Consider the following 23003-nt stretch of genomic DNA (forward strand, 5'->3'; position numbering starts at 1 on the left):
GTTAATCTTAATTCCTCAGCTTTTTTCTCTCTTTCAGCCAACCTTCTAAAACTTTCTTGTAAGAACTAAAGGAGGTGTGTGTGTGTGTGTGTGTGTGTGTGTGTGTGTGTGTGTGTGTGTGTAGGGCATTTCACACTTTATCTAGCCTAAAAGAAAACTGATATAGAGTCAGAAAAGAAGTTGTTTGTAGTTTTATTAACCATAGTAAAGTGTTTAGATTTAATTTCAAATATTCTAAGAACACATTGGAAAGTTTTAGCTAGAAAAGTGATGCACCGTGTTTTAGAAAGATCCCTTGATTACTGAGGTGTTGTAGAAAGATTGGGATCAAGGGGTGAAATGGGAGAGCCAGGAAGCAGGTTCAGACAATCTATCAATAACTGTGATGCTCAAAACCATGAAAGAAACAGAGACATACTCACTAGACACTATGTTGAAAATTAACTATATTACTTGTGTGGGGGAATTGAAGAAAACACAGGGAGAGAGCTTGTGGAAGGGGTGACATTGTCTAAAAAGAAATGTACTCATTACCTGACATGTTATTGTAATCTCTCTGTACATCACCTTTTTAATAATAAAAGAATAAAAATTACAAAAATAAAAAATACAGGATAAATACCACCTTGAGCCATCCATAACAATTTTCCATATATTTAAATAAAATTTCTAAATAAAAGAACCAAAAATCCTAAGCTCTTGTTAAAATACAAACATTACCTATATAAGGCTTTCCCTGATTGAACTCATTTTCTTAGAGACCATTCAGTATCTCATAGGTAGTATTCCCTTCATTTTTTTAAGTTTTTATTATAAAACTGATGTACAGAGAGGTTACAGTTTCATACGTTAAGCATTGGATACATTTCTTTTTTTTTTTTTTTTTTTTTTGGCCAGTCCTGGGCCTTGGACTCAGGGCCTGAGCACTGTCCCTGGCTTCTTCCCGCTCAAGGCTAGCACTCTGCCACTTGAGCCACAGCGCCGCTTCTGGCCATTTTCTGTATATGTGGTGCTGGGGAATCGAACCTAGGGCCTCGTGTATCCGAGGCAGGCACTCTTGCCACTAGGCTATATCCCCAGCCCCTGGATACATTTCTTGTACTGTTTGTTACCTTGTCCCTCATACCCCCCTCCCCCCTCCCCTTCCCCCCCCCCGAGATGTTCAGTTCACTTGCACCATACAGTTTTGCAAGTATTGCTTTTGTTGTTGTTTCTCTTATTTTAACCTTTGTCTCTCAATTTTGGTATTCCCTCTAAATTTCCTAATTCTAATACCAGTATACACGGTTTCCAATATACTCAGATAAGATTACAGAGATAGTGTAGATCCAATCCAAGAAAGTGATACAAGAACATCACCAACAGTATAAACTACAGATACACATGGGATGTTGAAAGTAGTTACAACTGTGATATAACAATCATTTCCATAAAATGGAGTTCATTTCACTTAGCATCATTTTATGTGATCATAAGGGTATAGCTATTGTGCTCTTGTGATCCTCTGCTGTGGCTTGCCTAAACCTGTGCTAATTATTCCCAATAAGGGAGACCATAGAGTCCATGTTTCTTTGGGTCTGGCTCACTTCACTTAGTATAATTTTTTCCAAGTCCTTCCATTTCCTTACAAATGGGACAATGTCATTCTTTCTGATAGAGGCATAAAATTCCATTGTGTATATGTACCACATTTTCCTGATCCATTCGTCTACGGAGGGGCATCTGGGTTGGTTCCAGATTCTCGCTATGACAAATTGCGCTGCAATGAACATTGTTGTGCTGGTGGCTTTACTGTGTTTTTGTTTGTGTTTTTTTGGGATAAATACCCAAAAGTGGGGTTGCTGGGACATAGGGGAGTTCTACATTTAGCCTTCTGAGGAATCTCCATACTGCTTGCCAGAGTGGCTGAACCAGTTTACATTCCCACCAACAATGAAGTAGGGTTCCCTTTTGGCCACATCCCCTCCAACAACTGTTATTGTTAGTTTTCTTGATATAGGACATTCTTACTGGGGTGAGATGGAATCTCAATGTTGTTTTGATTTGCATTTCTTTTATGGCCAGTGATGTCGAGCACTTTTTCATGTCTCTTGGCCATTCTCATTTCCTCATCAGAGAAGTCTCTTTGTAGGTCTTTAGCCTACTTGATGAGCGGGCTATTAGTTCTTTGCGGTTTTGTTTTGGAGGAAGGTAATGTTTTTAGTTCTGCATATATTTTAGATATGAGGCCTTTGTCCGCTTAATGGCCGGTAAAGATCTTCTCCCAGTCTGTGGGATTTCTGTTTATCTTGCAAGCTATGTCCTTTGCCATGCGGAAGCTCTGCAGTTTGATGCAGTCCCATTTGTCCAACCTTTCTTTTATTTGTAGCCTTTCAGGGTCTTTGTTAAGGAAGTTCCGTCCTGTGCCAAGGATCCCAAGTGTTTCTCCTACTTCTTCCTTTTGTGTTATCAGGGTGTCTGTTTTGATTTCAAGGTCTTTAATCCATTTGGAATTGATTTTGGTGCAGGGTGATATATAAGGATCTAGTTTTAGTTTGTTGCATGTGTTGAGCCAGTTTTGCCTGCACAATTTGTTAAAGAGGCTATCTTTCTTCCAAACTATTGTTTTAGCCCCTTTATCAAATATTAAGCAGGTGTAGTTCTGTGGGTTCATTCCCAGGTCTTCAATTCTGTTCCATTGGGCTTCAGGCCTGTTCTGGTGCCAATACCAAGCTGTTTTTATTACCATAGCTTTATAATACAACTTGAAGTTGGGTATTGTAATTCCCCCAGCACTGTTCTTTCTGCTTAGGATTGTTTTTGCTATTCTAGGTTTTTTATTATTCCATATGAATTTCTGGATTGCTTCCTCTATTTCATCAAAAAATGGTGTTAGGATATTAATGGGTATTGCATTGAATGTGTAGATAGCCTTTGGCAATATTGCCATTTTGATTATATTAATCCTCCCAATCCAGGAGCATGGGAGGTTTTTCCATTTCCTTAGTTCTGACTTAATTTCGTTTTTCAAGGTTTTAAAGTTCTCCTCAAAGAGGTCTTTCACTTCTTTGGTTAAGGTTATTCCTAGGTATTTTATGTTTTGGGGGGCTATTGCAAAGGGCGTTGCTTTCCTGATATCAGCCTCGGTCTTTGGGTCGTTAGAATAGAGAAAGGCCGTTGATTTTTGAAAGTTTATTTTATATCCTGCAACTTTGCCAAAGTTTTGGATCAGCTCTAGTAGCTTGGGGGTAGAGCCTATGGGATACTTTAGGTATAGGATCATGTCATCTGCGAAGAGAGAAAGTTTAACTTCATCTTTACCTACTTGGATCCCCTTTATATTTACTTCTTGCCTGATTGCTCTGGCTAGGAATTCTAGTACTATGTTGAAGAGCAGGGAAGAGAGTGGACATCCCTGCCTTGTTCCTGATTTTAAAGAGAATGGCTTTAGTTTTTCACCATTTAGAGTTATGCTTGATGTTGTTTTGTCATAAACTATCTTGATAATATTCAGGAATGTTTCCTGGAATCCCAGTTTTTCCAGGGTTTTTAGCATAAATGGGTGCTGGATTTTGTCAAACGCTTTTTCCGCATCCAGAGATAAAACCATGTGGTTCTTTATCTTGCTCTGGTTGATGTGGTGGATTACATTAATTGACTAGCGTATATTAAACCAACTTTGCATCCCTGGGATGAATCCAGTTTGATCGTGGTGTATGATTTTTTTGATGACCTGTTGATGTCGATTGGCCAGATTTTGTTGAGAATTTTTGCATCTATGTTCATCAGGGAGATCGGTCTATAGTCCTCTTTCCGTGATGAGTCCCTGCCTGGTTTTGGGATGAGGGTTATACTGGCTTCATAGAATAAGTCTGGAAGTGAACGTTCTCTTTCAATTTCATTGAAGAGTTTAAGAAATATTGGTGTGAGTTCTGTTTGGAAGGTCTTGTAGAATTCTGCAGTGAATCCATCTGGGCCTGGGCTTTTCTTCGATGGGAGATCATTTATTGCCGTTTCTATTTCAATAGTGGATATGGGTCTGTTTAGGAGGTTTAAATCTTCATGGTTTAGTTTGGGGATATGAATTTTTTCTAGGATATCATCCATTTCTTCCAAGTTCTCGAATTTGTTGGCATAAAGGTTTGCAAAATAGTCCCTTATTATTTTCTGAATTTCAGTTATTTCTGTGGTGATGTTACCTGTTTTATCTCTTATCTTGTTTATTTGAGTGTGCTGCCTTTGTTTTTTGGTCAGGTTTGCCAGGGGTCTGTCTATCTTGTTGATTTTTTCAAAGAACCAACTCTTTGTTTTGTTGATTCTTTCGATGGTTTTTTTCATCTCTAATTGATTTAATTCTGATTTGATTTTAATTATTTGCCTCCGTCTATTGACTTGGGGTTTGGCTTGTTGTTCTCTCTCAAGGAAATTAAGGTGCTTCCTTAAATTATTGAGTTGCTGTTTCTCCAGTTTGTTGATGTATGCACTCAGAGATATAAATTTTCCTCTGAGTACTGCCTTTGCTGTGTCCCAAAGGAGCTGGTACTTTGTGTCCTCAACTTGGTTGAAGTCCATAAACATTTGAATTTCTGTTTTAATTTCTTCAATGACCCTCTGATGGTTCAGCAATGTGTTGTTTAGTCTCCATGAATTGTAGCAATTTCTGTGGTGGCTGAATGAGTTGAGCTCTAATTTTGATTCCATTGTGGTCTGAGAGAATGCAGGGAATGATTTTGATACTTCTAAATTTGTACAGATTTTCTTTATGCCCTAAGATGTGATCTATTTTGGAGAATATTCCATGTGCTGCCGAAAAGAATGTGTATTCTGTCCTTGCTGGGTGGAATATTCTGTAGATGTCGATTAAGTCTAGTTGGTCTATGCAATTATTTAGTTCTGTGGTTTCTTTGTTCAGTTTTTGGCATGTTGATCTGTCCAGAGGTGATAGTGGAGTGTCAAAGTCCCCAGCTATCAATGTGTTTGGGTCTATGTGTGTATTTAGAGCCAGTACTGTTTGTTTGATGAAGTTGGGTGCTTCTGCATTTGGTGTGTAGATATTTAGAATGGTTATTTCTTCCTGTAGGAGAGATCCTTTTACTAGTATGTAGTAACCTTCTTTGTCTCTTCTTACCTTTTTTAATTTGAAGTCAATTTTGTCTGATACTAGGATTGCAACTCCAGCCTGCTTATGGGGGCCATTTGCTTGATAGATTTGTTTCCAGCCTTTCACTTTTAGAAGATGTTTACTTTTGCTGGATAGATGTTTCTCTTGGAGGCAGCAGAAAGATGGATCTTGATTTTTGATCCAACTTATGAGCCTATGTCGTTTGATTGGAGAATTAAGTCCATTAATGTTGACAGTTAGGATTGAGAGATGATCGTTTATTCCTTTCATTATCACTCTCTTGTTTAAAGCTGTGTCTTCCCATTTCTTGATCTGATGTTTACTAATTAGGGTTCATTTCTCTGTCTGTATTGGGATCTTGATTATTTTCCCTCTATAGTACATATTTAAGGAATTTGTGTAAAGCTGGTTTGGTGGAGATATATTGTTTCAGTTTTTCCTTATTGTGGAAGACTTTTATTTGACCTTCGGCTATGAAGGAGAGTTTGGCTGGGTACAGAATTCTTGGTTGGTAGTTATTTGTATTTAGAGTTTGGTATACTTCATTCCAGGCTCTCCTTGCTTTCATGGTCTCTGCTGAGAAGTCTGGGGTCATTCTGATTGCTTTTCCTTTATATGTGATTGTTTTCTTTGCCCTAACAGCTTTGAGTATTTTTTCCTTGCACTCTGCTGAACCTGTTTTGATCACAATGTGTCGGTGGGATGTCCTATTCTGGTCTGGTCAATTTGGGGTTATAAATGCTTCTTGTATCTGTATAGGCCTTTCCTTCTGTATATTTGGTAAGTTCTCAGCTAATATTCTGTTAAATAGGTTGCCTATGCCATTAACCTCTTTCTCCAAGTTTTCCTCAATACCTATTATCCTTAAATTGGGCTTCCTGATCGTGTCTTGGATCTCCTGTAGCGATCTGTTTTGTTGATTGGACTGGATTTGTATTGATTTTTTATCTTTCTCCATGGAATCTAAGGAATCTTCAGCTCCCGAAATTTGATCCTCTGCTTCAGTTAATTGGGACCGTAGGCTAGTTACTTGATTTCGAATCGCTTTTGCTTCTGACTGGTCTTTCCTGATAATTTCCATGTCATTTCTTAGGTCTTGTATGGACTTCTTTACTTCATTAACTTCATTACTTTGGTTTTGAGAGTTGTCTCTCAAATCTTTAAGCTGGTTAGCTATCTTTTCATTTGACTCTCGAAGTTCATTTATCTTTCTATTTGTGGATGCCATGAAATTCTCCATTAAGTTTTGCTTTGACTCCTCACGCTCTAGAATAATTGACTGAAGAGATTCGAACTTTTCATTTATCATGTTTATCAGTAGACTTTGTAGAGCATTTTGAGGGTTATCTTCTATGTCTGTGATTGACTTCTCTGCTTCCTGCTTGTTTTGAGTGGGGGATAAGACTTCATTGTTTGCCATCTTTCTTGTGTTTCTTCTGCCCATTTGAATTGGGGATGCCAGTCTACCAGCACCTGTGAGCACCGTTTAAGACCCCAGGCAGCCCTTACCAAGCACTGTTGTGTAAATCTTACAAGTTCACAATTATGAACAGATACCCTGTATACCTGTCTATAAAATTAGATTTGGTGTTCCTAAAGAATACAATTTCAATATAATAACTGATCTTGGGCCTTGTATTCAGTAGTTACTTATCTACTGTTAAAACCCTATATGCAATTCTTCTTTTTATATTAAGTTCTTTTAGGACTGGCTTTCTCTATGAACCCCTTTGATTCACTCGGATTAAGCTGGGATACCCTCTATCCAATAATCAGGAGTCATTGGAGACTGGAGGTCCAGGCAGTAAGTCAGGAGGGTAAGTTGGAGGTAGGAAAGAGAATAGAGTAAAATGTATTGGGGAGGGGAGGTGGTGATTTTGGTTTGGGTTCAGTGACGTGGAAGTGTCGAGAAGAATAGAATCAATAGAGATAATAAGGTTGCAGTGATAGATAATGGAGAGTTAGCAGAAAAGAGTGGAGGTGTTCTTCATAGGAAAGTAAGTTTTAAAGAAAGAGAACACAAAGAGAGAAATAAAGTAAAAGTTGTGGGAGACAGATGCCCACAATAGAGAAAAAATATTTTAAAAAGAAGATAAAATACAAAGGAAAAAAATCAGAAAAGGAACAACCCAAACAAACAGAAAAGAGAAAAAAAACTTGATAAAACAAACAGGTAAAAATAAAGAACATGGAAAAAAACAAAAAACAAAAACAAAAAAGGACGACTTTTCCGAATTGAGAATAAAATTTTTTTTAAAGTTTAAGAAATGTTGAAAAGAAAAAAAAAATGGAGTCTTCCCCCCAGTCTCTGGTTTCCTTGTGATGGTCTGCAGTCTATATTCCTGATTTTCTGGGTTTGGCAGAATTCAGCTTGCTCCTCTGTTTGCTGCAGGGCCGTGGCCTTTACAGACTGCCTTTGAATAGGCTGTGAACTCAGCAGGGAGGGGCGCCTCTGGCCGGTTTTACTCAGCTGAGAGGTGCTTGCCTGTGCAAGGCTTATACCTCCTGCGCTGGGTGGCCTCCTTTGTGGAGGTGGCTTTGGAAAGCAGCTCCTTTTCGGGCTGGGAATTGGGCTTCCTCTGTGACGGGACCGTTTAACTGTCTCAGGTTCCTCCGTCTGGTGTTTCCGTGCCGCTGCTGGTGGCTGTTTTCATGTTAAATTTAGAAGTTCCGGCGGGCAGGGCGGGGCACCTCTGGGTAAGCCAAGGCCCAGGGCAAGCCTCCCACCTGGGCAGGGGGCGTTCTCCTGGGCAGAGTTGGCTCTCCCTGATTGGTCCCTCTTGCCCTTTTCAAAGATGGCTCCTTTGACCTTGCTTTCCCCAGGCCCGCTTTAGTTCCAATCTGGTCTGACCCTATGCCAGTGGCAAAGATGGCGCTTTGCTCTGGTGGGGGGGGGCAGGGGTGCCTTGCCGAAGTTGCTCTGTGGGCGAGAGTGAGAATATCTTTCGTGGGTACTCACACTTTCTCTGCGAATTCAGGTCGTCCGTGCTCAGCCGCTGCCTGGTCTCTGCTGTGTGCTTTACCTGCTTGGAGTGCGGGTTGCTGTGTCGGGCGCTGTGCCGATGCTGGCGCCAGCACTGGCGTGGCGGTGGGAGACCTCCCAGAGCTCGAATCTGTGTTTTCAGAAGTGCAAAGTCGATTTTTCCTTCCTGGTCAGAATCCCTGTACTGTTACAACTTATGCTGGTTGTATTTCTAGTGGTAAAAGTTTCTATGGGGTGAGAAAACTGCGGTGCTGGAGGGAGCTGAGCTAGTGCACTGCAGCTGCTCTGCTGTCTTCCCGGAAGTCTCTATTCCCTCCATTTTTAATCAACATATTTATAAAAATCTACAGGTAAAATGATACATACTTATCAAGTACGACATATTTTACACATAGAGTAGTTAAATCTAGCTAACATACATAACGCACATTGTTATCACTTTTTGTGGTGAGAACACTCAATATCTACCCTGTACTCTCAGAAGGTAGATTAAGAGTTTATGCATAAGACCCAAAATTACAGGAGGCCTAGAGATTTAATTGCCAAGACTTCAGTAATGGTATTGGCAAATATCAAACTTAGGTCTTTGTAATTCTTACAGGTTTTGCCATGTTGCCACAAAAGCCTCATGAGCATTAACAGGATTTCAATTGAACACTAGTCTGAAAAAATGAGGTTTTGGTGAAATTGGAAAAATAATAATAGGATGTGAGATTAAAACTCTGTTAATCTTTATTCTTGATGATTCTTTCTACTCCTATTCCTCTGAAAATCTAAAATGATAGAATCTCAAAATATATTTCAAAAATTCAATACCTCTCAAATATTCAGATGAGAATATACATGCTTCCCAGTAGTAAGGAGAGGAACAAGTAAGTTATAAGAAATAGCCCAAATGCCTATGGTCTCAAGTCCTGTCGCACTCTTAGTCTTCTCATTCCATACCTGTGGCTTTATAGTAAGGTTCCTGTGATCAGCTGACAGAAGAAGAAACTGGGGCCTGCTTTAAAGAACCTTCTGTGGGATATTCAGGAACCATGTAAGAGTAGATAGTTGTAGCACTTTGACTCTGTACTAGGATGACCTTGAAAGGACGCTGGTAAAGGGAAATTCTCTAGGTGGGCAGAACATTGAGCAGTGTCTCTGGTGGTTGGCTTACAAGGAGAAGTGGCCAGTTGAGTGACTTTATGGATGTATGAGCTCTTGAGGGAATTGTTTGGCTAGCTGGTTAGGGACTTAGAAGAGACATGACTGGAAAATTGGTCACAAGGAAATTGGGGATGAGGTAGGTGGTAGACCTTGCTGAGTGGGCACACTACCAAAAGATAACCTGAGTGGAGGATGATGTTAGTAATTAAGTGAAAAGATGGCTCCTTTTTGTGGATAGAAATCATCCTTTTTCCCATGCCACTCCTGTTCTTGCACAGTGGAGCCATGTGCAAAATGGCCATGAACCACTGGGTGGGGATTATGCATGGCTTCGAAAGCATGACTGACTCGCCATGCTGACCCAGCTATGGCCATTGGTGATTGCCCTGTCAGCTGACCAAAGAGATGAGTAGTGGGTGGCTGATAGGGTACTGTTCTTCAGAGTGATTGAAGCTAATGATGGTGGATATATTTCTTCGGATCACTTTTGTCATAGAGCAGTATTTGTTCTTACTGGAATTCACATTTCCTATATATACACCTTCCTTGCATGCAATGATTGTGATAAATTACCATCCACTGACTTATAGAATGTTTGATCTGCCATCATGGTATTCAAATAGCATTGCTTCTGGTCAAGGGACTCACCTTCCAGCAAAGGATAGACATAATGCTCATGGTGGTAGAATTCACTGGTTTTGCTATGACATCCTGCAGCTGCTGGCAGGACAGTGTGGTGGAAGACTTTGTCATGATGCCATAACTCCCATCAAGCCTACCAAGCTTCCCCAAGAGACTGTGATACTGTGAATTGAATAGGTGGGATTTTTCTCTGTAATTAGAATCAATGGATTGAAGAATCATATGGTGAACATGGTAGTGATACCACCCACAATTACTCTTAGTGACCCATTAACAAAATTTTTGTTTCCTGCTCCTATGATCTTACTTTGTGTTGACCTAGAGGCCTTTGCCCTAAAGGGAGGAGTGTTTCAATCGGGAGACACAATGGTTCCATTGAACTGGAAGTGAATTCTGCTCCCTGGACGCTGTGGCTTTCTCATGCCTCTGAATGGACAAGCAAAGAAGGAAGCTACTGTGCTGGCTAGGGTGATAGATCTGTTTGCAATCAGGGGGCATCGGATAGCTACTTCCTAGTGTCTGGGTCCTAGAAGATCCCCTAAGGTGCCTTTTGGTATTAACGTGTTCTGTGATTAGGGTCGATGGAAAACTATTTTTTTTTTGCCAGTCCTAGGGCTTGGACTCAGGGCCTGAGCACTGCCCCTGTCTTCTTTTTGCTCAAGACTAGCACTCTGCCACTTGAGCCACAGAGACACTTCTGGCTTTTTCTATATATGTGGTGCTGAGGAATTGAACCCAGGGTTTCATGCATGCTAGGCAAGCAATCTACCACTAAGTCACATTCCCACCCTGATGGAAAACTATTAAAGTTACCATATCTAATGTACTATCAGTTGTACAGACCCTTTAAGAATGAAGGTTTGTATTACCTGGCCCAGTGTAAAACCATAAGTAGCTTGGTGAGACAAAGGGAAAACAGAATAAGTAGAGAGAGAAAGTAATTATAAGTAACCAAAGGTGACCACATGGGCAACTGTAGAAATAATTGTCAGGAGTATGTCTTCTTTATTTACTTATGATTGTATTTGTGCATTTAGGAGTTTTCTGTGCACATATGTAAATATACTAAGCCAGTGTTCTCCTTAAATTGCTTGTTATGTAACCTAAGAGGTATTGTAGTGTTAAGTGTTGTTAATTTGACATCACTTGCGTTTTTTTTTTTCATTCGGTTGGTCATGGGGCTTGAACTCGGCCTGAGAGCCTGCCCCTGAGCTTTTCTCCTTAAGACTAGCACTCTACCACTTTGAGCTCCACTTGTGGATTGCCAGTGATTAATTGGAGATGAGCATCTCAATGGATTTTTCTGCCTGGGCTGACTTTAAACTTTGATCTTCAGATCTCAGCCTCCCGAATAGTTAGGATTACAAGTGTGAGCCACCAGTGCCTTGCCTGGTACATCCTATTATTGCACTTAAATGATTGGATCTTGTGAAGTATAAACGTTGCCCATGTACTGGTGTGTTCCTTCTGGAGAAAGGCTAGTGTGTCTGGTTATATATGTATGAATTATGATACAAGGAAGCTTGTTACTGTCAGTATTTAGAGATTGGGTATAATGTAAGATGATGTATATTGATAAATACGAGCAGATTTGGGGTAGTTAATTGGTTTATGTGTCAATTTCAGTTGGCCACAGGTACTGAGATACTTGATTCAACCTTATTCTGACTGTGTCATACTGATGACATCTCATTTAAAACCTTTTGAGAGATATCTAATTTTATTTATTTTTTTCAAATTTTATAATCAAACTGATGTACAGAGAGGTTACAGTTTCATACGTTAGGCATTGGATACATTTCTTGTACTGTTTGTTACCTTGTCCCTCATACCCCCCTCTCTCCTCCCCCTTTCCCTCCCCCCCCCGGAGGTGTTCAGTTCACTTACACCAAACAGCTTTGCAAGTATTGCTTTTGTAGTTGTTTGTCTTTTTTTTTACCATGTGTCTCTCAATTTTGGTATTCCCTTTCAATTTCCTACTTCCAAGACATGGTTTCCAATATACTCAGATAAGATTACAGAGATAGTGTAGGTACAACCAAAGGAAGGTGATACAAGAACATCATCAATAATAGAATCTACAGATACACATGGGATGTTGAAAGTAGTTACAACTGTGATATAACAATTGTTTCCATAACATGGAGTTCATTTCACATAGCATCATCTTATGTGTTCATAAGGGTATAGCTATTGGGCCTTGTGATGCTCTGCTATGACTTGCCTAAACCTGTACTAATTATTCCCAATAAGGGAGACCATAGAGTCCATGTTTCTTTGGGTCTGGCTCACTTCAATTAGTATAATTTTTTCCAAGTCCTTCCATTTCCTTACAAATGGGACAATGTCATTCTTTCTGATAGAAGTATAAAATTCCATTGTGTATATGTACCACATTTTTCTGATCCATTCGTCCACTGAGGGGAGATTCTTGCTATGACAAATTGTGCTGCGATGAACATTATTGTGCTGGTGGCATTACTGTGATTTTGTTTGTGGGCTTTTGGATAGATACCCAAAAGTGGGGCTGCTGGGTCATAGGGGAGTTCTATATTTAGCCTTCTGAGGAATCTCCATACTTCCATACTGCTTGCCAGAGTGGCTGAACCAGTTTACATTCCCACCAACAATGAAGTAGGGTTCCCTTTTGGCCACATCCCCTCCAACAATTGTTATTGTTAGTTTTCTTGATATAGGACATTCTTACTGGGGTGAGATGGAATCTCAATATTGTTTTGATTTGCATTTCTTTTATGGCCAGTGATGTCGAGCACTTTTTCATGTCTCTTGGCCATTCTCATTTTCTCATCAGAGAAGCCTCTTTGTAAGTCTTTAGCCCACTTGATGAGGGGGCTATTGGTTCTTTGCGGTTTTGTTTTGGAGGAAGGTAATTTTTTTATTTCTGCATATATTTTAGATATGAGGCCTTTGTCTGTTGAATGTCCGGTAAAGATCTTCTCCCAGTCTGTGGGCTTTCTGTTTATCTTGCGAGCTCTGTCCGTTGCCGTGCAGAAGCTCTGCAGTTTGATGCAGTCCCATTTGTGCAACCTTTCTTTGATTTGTAGCCTTTCTGGGTCTTTGTTAAGGAAGTTCCGTCCTGTGCCAAGGAACCCAAGTGTTTCTCCTACTCCTTCCTTTAGTGTGTTCAGGGTGTCTGTTTTGATTTCGAGGTCTTTAATCCATTTGGAATTGATTTTGGTGCCGGGTGACATATAAGGATCTAGTTTCATTTTGTTGCATGTGTTGAGCCAGTTTTGCCAGCACCACTTGTTAAAGAGGCTATCTTTCTTCCGTACTATTGTTTTAGCTCCTTTATCAAAGATTAAGTAGGCATAGTTCTGTGGGTTCATTTCTGGGTCTTCAATTCTGTTCCATTGGTCTTCAGGCCTGTTCTGGTGCCAATACCAAGCTGTTTTTATTACTAGAGCTTTATAATGCAGCTTGAAGTTGGGTATTGTAATTCCTCCAGCACTGTTCTTTCTGCTTAGGATTGTTTTTGCTATTCTAGGTCTTTTATTGTTCCACATGAATTTCTGGATTGCTTCCTCTATTTCATTAAAAAATGGTGTTGGGATATTAATGGGTATTGCATTGAATTTGTAGATAGCCTTTGGCAATATTGTCATTTTGATTATATTAATCCTCCCAATCCAGGAGCATGGAAGGTTTTTCCATTTCCTTAGTTCTGACTTTATTTCGTTTTTCAAGCTTTTAAAGTTCTCATATATAATTTTAAAGGCAAGAGAGCCAGTAAACAGGTACTAGACACCTAGGTGCCCATATTCTTAGCTGCTCTGGAGGCTAAGGTTTGAGTATTGTGGTTCAAAGTCAGTGTGGGCAGGAAAGTCTGTGAGACCCTTATCTGCAATTAACCACTAAGAAGTCAGAAGCTGAGCTCTGGCTCAAATGGTAGAACAGTAGCCTTGAGCATAAAAGCTCAGGGGCAGCACCCAGAACCCTGGGTTCACATCCCAAAACTGGCACCAAAAAAAAAAATGACAAAGCCAACTACTTACTGACAACAAAGAGCTCATTCAGCTAAGCATGGACCTAGAATTCTAAACACTAACCCATTACTCTTCTTACTGGATACTCATCTCCTGAAATAAAAAAGGTTTAGGGTCCTTTCTCCTATTTATTTAGCCCATGTAGCCTCAGTATTTTATCAAAAAGAATCAAGATTTTCTTTTGGTAAATTAGACCATTTGAACCAAATGATGGTAAATTAGAAAGCTATGTGAATTTTAGCTATTCCAAACTATCAAAAACACACAGTAACCCAGTTTCCTTGCTCACAAATAACTTTGTTGATAGATGAGAATCGGATACTCATTGGAGCCATTTTAATGAACCCATAAGATTTAAGAATAATTCATGTACTAAAGTACTTCAAAACAGTTCACTTGAAATACTTAAGTCATAAATTTTTGTAATTTAATGTATTTGTTTCTTTTTAGAAAACTCTATTAGATAGAAAGATATAAAGGTGAAGTTGGATCTCATCTTGATCAAATTGTACCACATACAGTGTTAACATTGGAATTAGGATAAGTTGCTATGCTGCACTTATTTACAGTTTTATTTTCTCTACTTTTAGATGTTAAGATTGACTTTTAATTGCAGAGAATAATATTAATGCCTTTATATAATCAAACTTCTAATATGTATTGAGCCTTTGGTGGACAAAGTCTAGCTCATGAACGCACTCATTATCAAAGGAGATGCATTATGCTTTGGGATGTGGGAAGATAATGGGGTATCATCACGACATGAATCTTGGATTTACGTTATATATATGTATATATACACATATGTATATATACACATATGTATACACACACATATATATAGACAAATATGTATATGTACATATATAGAGAGAAAGTTTATTAGGAGAGAACACATGTAAAGAATTACAATGTATGAGGATCATTGTGTTTCATAAAAGAAGTCCATGAACAGCATTCTATGAGACTTGGGAGAAAAGAGTTGTTACTGTTGCCTGAGAAAGGTTCATGGATATCTGTCTGGAGGAGCTGGCATTTGATCTCTGATCTTAAAGCCAAACTAGATTTGAACAAGAGAGTCTTTGAGGGTTTCAGTCATGCCTATGAATTAAAGTGGGTAAATGATCTAGTCTTTACACAATGTCTCGCACCGAGTAGAGTGTCAATAAATGCATGAGGAGTAAGTGCATAATCTGCAAGTTAACTGTTACTGCCTGCTTGTCTGCCTTGTGAGTGATGTCAGAGAGGTCACTGGAGAACATGTGCCCAAGAGCTAACTTGAGCAGTATTTCTTCACTTACCAAGGGCTTTAACTGCTTTGCTTCCCAATATTCAAATTCTCATAAACATTGGCCACCATGCTTTGTCTCTAAAACATGGTGCAGCTGCTGGGTGGTCCTTCTACCGACCCCTAACAGAGTCAGCTGTTCACCAGAGAGTAGGATTTATGTCCGACCAACAGATGATCCCGTGCAGGGAATGAGAGGAGAGGAGGGGCAGCTGGGAGGCAATTTGTGCAGTGGCTTGGCTTGATTGCATTAAACAGGTAGAGATGGATGGAAGCTTAGTTTCAAGCCAGTTCTGAAGATAGGTAATTTGTGTAAAACAGTTCTGAAGTGCTGTGTACATGGAGGGAAGTGGAGTGGAGAGCCGAGTCCAGTGCCATTATAGATTACATGCTTACAGCATGGGTAGCAATGAGATTTTAACCTTCACGTAGGACCCAGATATTCATGACCCATGTCATCAATAGACCAAGGTTGGTATAGGTTAAAAAACTTCAAACTACCTTAGCCAAGGACTACACCAGTCATCGTTTTAACAATTCTGTAGGATGTGTAGGATGTGTGAAAGGGGAAGATGATTTTGACAGGAAGACCGTATGTTCTTTCTGAGGCGTTTCCCCTCTCTCTAGCATTTGTCTCTCTGAGTGTTCTTCCTTGCTCAAACTTACATCCTCTTTTATGACATTTTTCTTGATTGTCTTCTTTTTCGCTGGTCTCTTCCCCTCAGAATCCTTTCTTGCTTGGGCTGGGAAGAACAGCCCCCATGAATTTTACTGGATCTCTCTCTCTCTCTCTCTCTCTCTCTCTCTCTCTCTCTCTCTCTCTCTCTCTCTCTCTTTAATGTCTTGATATTGATGTTGTCCTCTGTTTGGAGGAAACTTCTGTGTTGACTTTCACCTCTGGGGTTTTGAGTTGTAGTTACAGGGTGGTCATCCCAAATAAAATGTGTTAGTGTCACCTTCTACATAGTACCTCCAAGACTGACTCTATTGGCTCATTCTATTCCTCCTGATAGCCGCCTACTGTTTTATTTTCTGTCTTGCTGTCATCCAGTTCATGCTTTTCTATAAGTCTTACATTTGTTACTTTTATTTTTTTTACTATCCTTGTGACTTTGTTATAAGTTACTTAATTCCTTCCTTTTTCTTTCTTTTTTTTCTTTTTTTCAAATTTTTATTATTAAACTGATGTACAGAGAGGTTACAGTTTCATACTTTAAGCATTGGATACATTTCTTGTACTGTTTGTTACCTTTTCCCTCATACCCCCCTCCCCCCTCTCCCTTACCCTTCCCCCCCCCGAGGTGTTCAGTTCACTTACACCAAACAGTTTTGCAAGTATTGCTTTTGTAGATGTTTGTCTTTTTTTTACCCTGTGTCTCTCAATTTTGGTATTCCCTTTCAATTTCCTACTTCCAAGACCAGTATACACGGTTTCCAATATACTCAGATAAGATTACAGAGATAGTGTAGGTACAATCACAGGAAGGTGATACAAGAACATCATCAATAATAGAAGCTACAGATACACATGGGGCGTTGAAAGTAGTTACAACTGTGATATAACAATTGTCTCCATAACATGAAGTTCATTTCACTTAGCATCATCTTATGTGTTCATAAGGGTATAGCTATTAGGCCTTGTGATGCTCTGCTATGACTTGCCTAAACCTGAACTAATTATTCCCAATAAGGGAGACCATAGAGTCCATGTTTCTTTGGGTCTGGCTCACTTCAATTAGTATAATTTTTTCCAAGTCCTTCCATTTCCTTACAAATGGTATTTGTTACTCTTAACGGCCTTGTAGTTATTCCCAATCAGCATTGTGTATAGCTTTATTTAGACTCAAATGACAACTTTTAGGCTATTATGTCTAGCAATCTCTGAGCTGGTGTGTGTGTGTGTGTGTGTGTGTGTGTGTGTGCTCTTGAGGCTTGAACTAGGGCCTGGGCACTATAGCTGAGCATTTTGCTCAAGTCCAGCGCTGTGACATTGGAGCCCCAGCTCCCCTTTTGCTTTCTGATGATTAATTAGACGTGAGTCCCATGGGCTTTTCTGCCCAAGCTGGCTTCAAATTGTGATCTGCAGCTCTCAGCATTCTGAGTAGCTAGATTACAGGTATGGACCATAGGCATTCTACTTCTTGTTTTCAACAGACAAGAGCTGATTATTGAGGAACAGTGAGGAGAACTCTACTTTTGAGCTGGTTTTGATTGCATTTTTTTTCTTCTTAAAAACCTGAATTGACTGCTTTTCCTTTAGTCCTTCCTGGTCTGATACTAAAAGCCTTTCACAATGGAGCTCCTTTCCATATTCCCAGATTTCCCTCTTTTCTTTTCTCTTTTTTCCCCTCTGTGATCTGTTCTCGCTAGTAAGGAACACGCAAACAGCCTTCTAACTTCAGATCTCTTGGAGGCCAGTTCAGATACTGGTCTTCCTGTCCAAAACTAATTTCTTCTTCCCCTGAACCTTTAGGTTACTTTCTAATGATAGTATGATCTGCCCTTATTTCCAGGGCTGACTTTTGTGTACTTTTTGTGTCAACTTCTTGAAGGTTTGGCTTCATTTTGGTTTTGTGTTTCTGTCCTTCCTACACCTTAAGACAGAGTCCCTGATGATTAAATAAGTTTGTAAAAAATATGTAAACTCATGGAGAAGTTTAATACAGTCTACTCAGAAGAAATGAGGAGATAGCATGGTAGTTTCAGTCCTATAGAAACATTGAATTGGGAATCACTTTAATCCTAAAATATATCTAAAATCTTAAGATTTGTTAGTCAAGTATGCACTCAGAATTATGTTAATTTAAGTCATTTGTATCTTTAGAGCTAAATCATTATACACTTAGAAGGAAAATCCAAACAGTGACTCATCTCAAAACCATTTCAGAGAAAGCAAGAATGTTTTGAGATACGATAGTATTCAACTATCACTGATGAGAATACCTTTTCTTCTTACATTGATTGGGTATTTACTAGTCAAAAACTCCTTATGTAAATAAAAACAACTTAGGCTCCAGAGTTTACCTTTACTTTATTTGCTTATTGCTAGAATTTGTAGTTCTCCATATCTACCACAGTTATATCACCTTATAATTTGAATTTCATATCTATGTAAACCTTACAAAATTTGATATTTGTATGCATTAACTTGAAGACCATTGGAATATTGATCATTATACAAATCATTGTTTAAAACATTAATTCTGAGCAGACAGAAATTTTGAAATAAATGCTGTCGTGGAATCCATTTTTGTGCTTAAAAAATGTTTTCCTGTGACTTTGGATGCCCTTATTATAGTTAGTACTCATTTTGAGTATTATTTATGCTTTTACTCATCCAACTTTTTTTTAGTATTTAATAAAATGCAATTAGCAGATCATCTGTTATAAAATGGTAGCTGTCAGCCCATCGTTTGCATACTTCAGTTCCCCATGGGCCAGAAAACATGACCTTCAATCAGTAGACTTAGCCTTGACCCTGCCTGCTACAATGCCTTCTAATCTTATGGTAGAAACACCTACCCAACTCAAGGCATCCTGTCAGTCTTGCTGCAGCCCTTGGGTTACAGTGTCATAGTTGAAGTTCACAGGACCTCTGGAGCCGCAAATCCCTCCTCTGGCCATTTTGCTGGGACTGGCTTGGGCCAGGGTCCTAGGCAAATATACTTTCCACCTCCCCTCCTGCTCCATCCTCCCACATCCTGGCTGAACCTGTGTGGGACAGCTCCCCCACCGCCTCTGCCCTTGCCAGTCCTGGAAGCGGCCGGTGTCTGGGTCTTCCACCTCTCTCCCCCTCCACGACATCTGTCTTCCTGACAGCAGAAGGGAGATACAAGAATAACAGGTCAGCGGATCTGGGCATTTCCTCCCTGCGCAGGTTTCCCCTTACCTCCTGTCTGCCCTCTTGCCTTGGCCTCTCTGGCCCAGATCCCTGCCTGCTCCTTTCTGCTATTGGGCAGCCAAGTATTATACTGGCTAGAGGCAGGAGCTGGCAATCCTGGTGCCCATGGCTCACAGCTATATGTTTTAGGCTCCTTCAGGAAGCTCTGCTAAGACACCAGGGAAAGGGATATCTGACCCTTCCCTGCCTCGGCCAAGGCACACTAGCACCCAGCAACGGTATTAGGCGTCATCGTCACTGTCATGCAGATCTCCAATAGCAGAGGCAGCTTGGCATCAAGTACGGAGACCTTTGTGTAGAGGAAAGCACAAGAGGGGAGCCTTCACCATATGATTGGTTTCCGGGAACTTCAAAAAACAAGTAACATGTAAACACTTTGAACTCCCTCTGTCCAACCTCATACCTGACACACTCATGCAATCGCACATGAACAAAAAATTCCTCACAGGCAAGCCAACTCTCTCTCTCTCCCTCCCCACCACCCCCACATGCTCACTGTAACACATTGTGCCGCATCCTCCTGGATCTACATCCACATACCTATTTACACATATGCAGACTTAGGCTTAGGAAGCACACCCTTGTACAGCATCAAGAACACACACGCACACGCAGGCGCACCCAGTACACAGTGGCTTGGAAGGTGCTAAGTGGTTTTCGAGGACCGTGTCCTACTTACTCAAGTCAAGGGTGATGTTCTTGTGGTGGGCATGGCTAAGGAGCCCAGCATTGCGTACTGGCCAGTCCATTGGCACTTGTGCCTCCCCCTGCTGTCCTCACCAGTCTCCTGTTCCCTGAACCATGCAGCTTCGGAGACCTGGGCAGCAAAAAACTCTTGGGGGAAAGCAATCAAGGAAGAAATGTCAATGTAACAGGACCACGTGATTACGCCCCAGTAGTGCCCCAACCAAGGAAGGCATTCGTTACCCCTCAGGTCTACACCCTGAAGCACAGCGCTGCAAGCAGAGAGCGGGGCAGGCCTGTGCCCCAGAATCCCTTGCCTCTTCTTCCTTCTCCTTGGTCCCAGGGTGGTGGGGCGCCCAACCTGGCCTTCCTAGCCACCACCTGCCATCCACGGCAGAGTTCCTGAGGCTTGTCCCCTGCACACATAACTCCTTTGCTGATAACTCCCTCCAAGTTCTCTCTCCTAGCCCTCCTGTCCCTGCCTTGCTGCTCTGGACTGCTTTCAACTCACACATGCCTCTGCGCCACTGCCTCTTTGCCTCTGCCTCTGCTTCCCAATTTCCCCCTCCTCCTCTTGAGGTTCACAGGCTGCACACCTCCCCATGCACCTCTTCACTTCTTCTGGGGAAATTACAACTGCCTCACCCTGGCCTAGCCCTTCTTATCTTCTCCAAATCTCCCTCTGCTCTCACCCTCTGCACGCCTGGGCTCTCTCAGTCCTCTGGTGAACACCAATCCCCATTTAGCTAATCTGTTGTCTCCCTGCTCTGTCCCCAAGCCCCTCTGCACCTTTTCTGTGCACAGGAGGTTTGTGACGAAGGTAGGAGGGAAGCGGCACTCCTTTCCTGCCTTCTGGTTTTATGTCTGACATCCGATTGGTCTGGAAATGGCCTCTGCCCCCTTGGCCAAGACCACCTGAAGACCTTGCCTGGCTTGCTAGGCAGCAGCCCTGTGTTTTTCTGAGCAGGCAGCACTGTGCATGTGCGGCCCGCTGTGCAGCAAAGCCTCCAGGGGGTGGCCGGATGTGGATGTTTTGTTTCTCCATTCCTTGCCCAGTTTGCTGATGTGTGTTTTCATTTGCATTCCAACAAGAACAGCCTTAGGGGGAGGGGTAGTGAGGCTGCTTAGAGGTAGGCAGTTGGTGCTCACAGGCCAGCAGGGCCTCCTGGTGCCTCACTGACAGTGTATTTGTGCCTGGGGTGCTAGGAAGCCTCTGGGCAGTGCCAATATGGTTTGGAGCTCTGTGACATGGCCAGGTACTAGGCACCGCCTGCTGACATGAGCCAGCGTTCCAACTGGAGTTTCCATAGCAAAAAGGACACTAGGCCCCTTGGGGGTTGGCTGTAAGTGCTCACTAGTTCTCACAGGCCTTCGGGGTGCACAGGAGGTCTAGAGCCACAAATCCCTCCCCTGCCATTCTGCTGGGACTGGCTTGGGCCAGGGTCCTAGGCAAATACACTTTCCACCTCCCCTCCTGCTCCATCTTCCCACATCATGGTTGAACCCCTGTGAGACAGCTTCCCCCACCGCCTCTGCCCTTGCCAGTCCTGGAAGCAGCTGGTGTCTGGATCCGCCACCTCTCTCACCATCAACATCATCTCTCTTGCTGAGAGCATAAGGGAGATACAAGGTTAGCAGGTCAGCGAATATGGGCATCTCTTTTCTGCGTTGGTGTCTGCTTACCTCTTGTCTTCCCTCTTCCCTTGGCCTCTCTGGCCCAGATCCCTGCCTGCTACTTCCTGCTGTTGAGCAGCCAAGGATTATACTGGCTAGAGGCAGGAGCTGGCAATCCTGGTGCCCGTGGCTTACAGCCATATGTTTAAGGCTCCTGCAGGAAGCTCTGCTAAGACACCAGGGAAAGGGATATCTGACCTTTCCCTGCCTCAGCCAAGGCACACTAGCACCCAGCAACGGTATTCATAGGTGTCATCATCACTGTCATGCAGATCTCCAATAGCAGAGGCTGCTTGGCAACCTCGGACTCAAGTCCGGAGACCTTTGTGCATAGGAGAGCACAAAAGGGGAGCCTTTGCCAAATGATTGGTGTCTGGGAACTTCAAAAAAGCAAGTAAACGTGCACACACTTTGAACTCTCTATGTCCAACCTCATACCTGACACACTCATACAACCGCACATGAACAAAAATTCCTCATGGGCGAGATGACTCTCTCTCTCTTTCTCTGTCTCCCTCCCCGCCACCTCCACATGCTCACTCATAACACACTGTGCCGGGTCCTCCTGGATCTACATCCACATACCTGTTTACACATACGCAGACTTAGGCTTAGTAAGCACACCCATGTACAGCATCAGGAACACAGATGCACGCATGCAGGCAAGCACGGGCACACACATACACATGTGAGCGCACCCAGTACACAGTGGCTTGGAAGGTGCTAAGGGATTTCCGGGGACTGTGTCCTACTTGCTCAAGTCAAGGGTGATGTTCTTGTGGTGGACGTGGCTAAGGAGCCCAGCGCTGCTTACTGGCCAGTCCATTGGCACTTGTGCCTCCCCCTGCTGTCCTCATCAGTCTCCTGTTCCCTGAACCATGCAAGTTGGGTGACCTGGGTAGCAACAAACTCTTGGGGGAAAGAAATCAAGGGAGAAATGGGAATGCAACAGGACCACGTGATTACCCCCCAGTAGTGCCCCAACCTGGGATGGCATTCATTACTGCTCAGGTCTACACCCTGAAGCACAGCGCTGCAAGCAGAGAGCGGGGCAGGCCTGTGCCCCAGAATCCCTTGCCTCATCTTCCTTCTCCTTGTTCCCGGGGTGGTGGGGTGCCCATCCCGATTGTGCAACCTGGCCTTTCTTGTAGGGTGCAAGTCAGTTCGCTTTTTGGCGGGAACTGACCAGGACGGCATCCTAATGGAGGCTCAACCTGCCCACCTTGATCTTGGGTCTGCTCCTTTTGTTTCTTCACAGGAACCATTTTGTAAGTCTTTTAAATATCAGGCCTGTGTGTATTGTTTCTTCTGTTTTATTGGAATTGTTTTACCTCTTCTTATTTTGTGGACTGAACAACTGACGAGACTGATAGCCATGGACAATGTCCCTTCCGCTCCCGTGGACTTGACTTTAGCCCACTGGAAGGAAGTTACTCACAATAATAGTGTAGAGATCAAGAAAGGAAAGTGGGTGACTCTCTGCTCTTCTGAGTGGCTCACTTTCAAGATAGGTGGCCACCAGAAGGGACTTTTGACTTGAGTACAGTTCTCAAAGTAAAGGACTATGTTTTTAA

This window comes from Perognathus longimembris, chromosome 16 (genome assembly GCF_023159225.1).
Source record: "Perognathus longimembris pacificus isolate PPM17 chromosome 16, ASM2315922v1, whole genome shotgun sequence".
In the NCBI taxonomy this organism is placed as follows: Eukaryota; Metazoa; Chordata; class Mammalia; order Rodentia; family Heteromyidae; genus Perognathus; species Perognathus longimembris.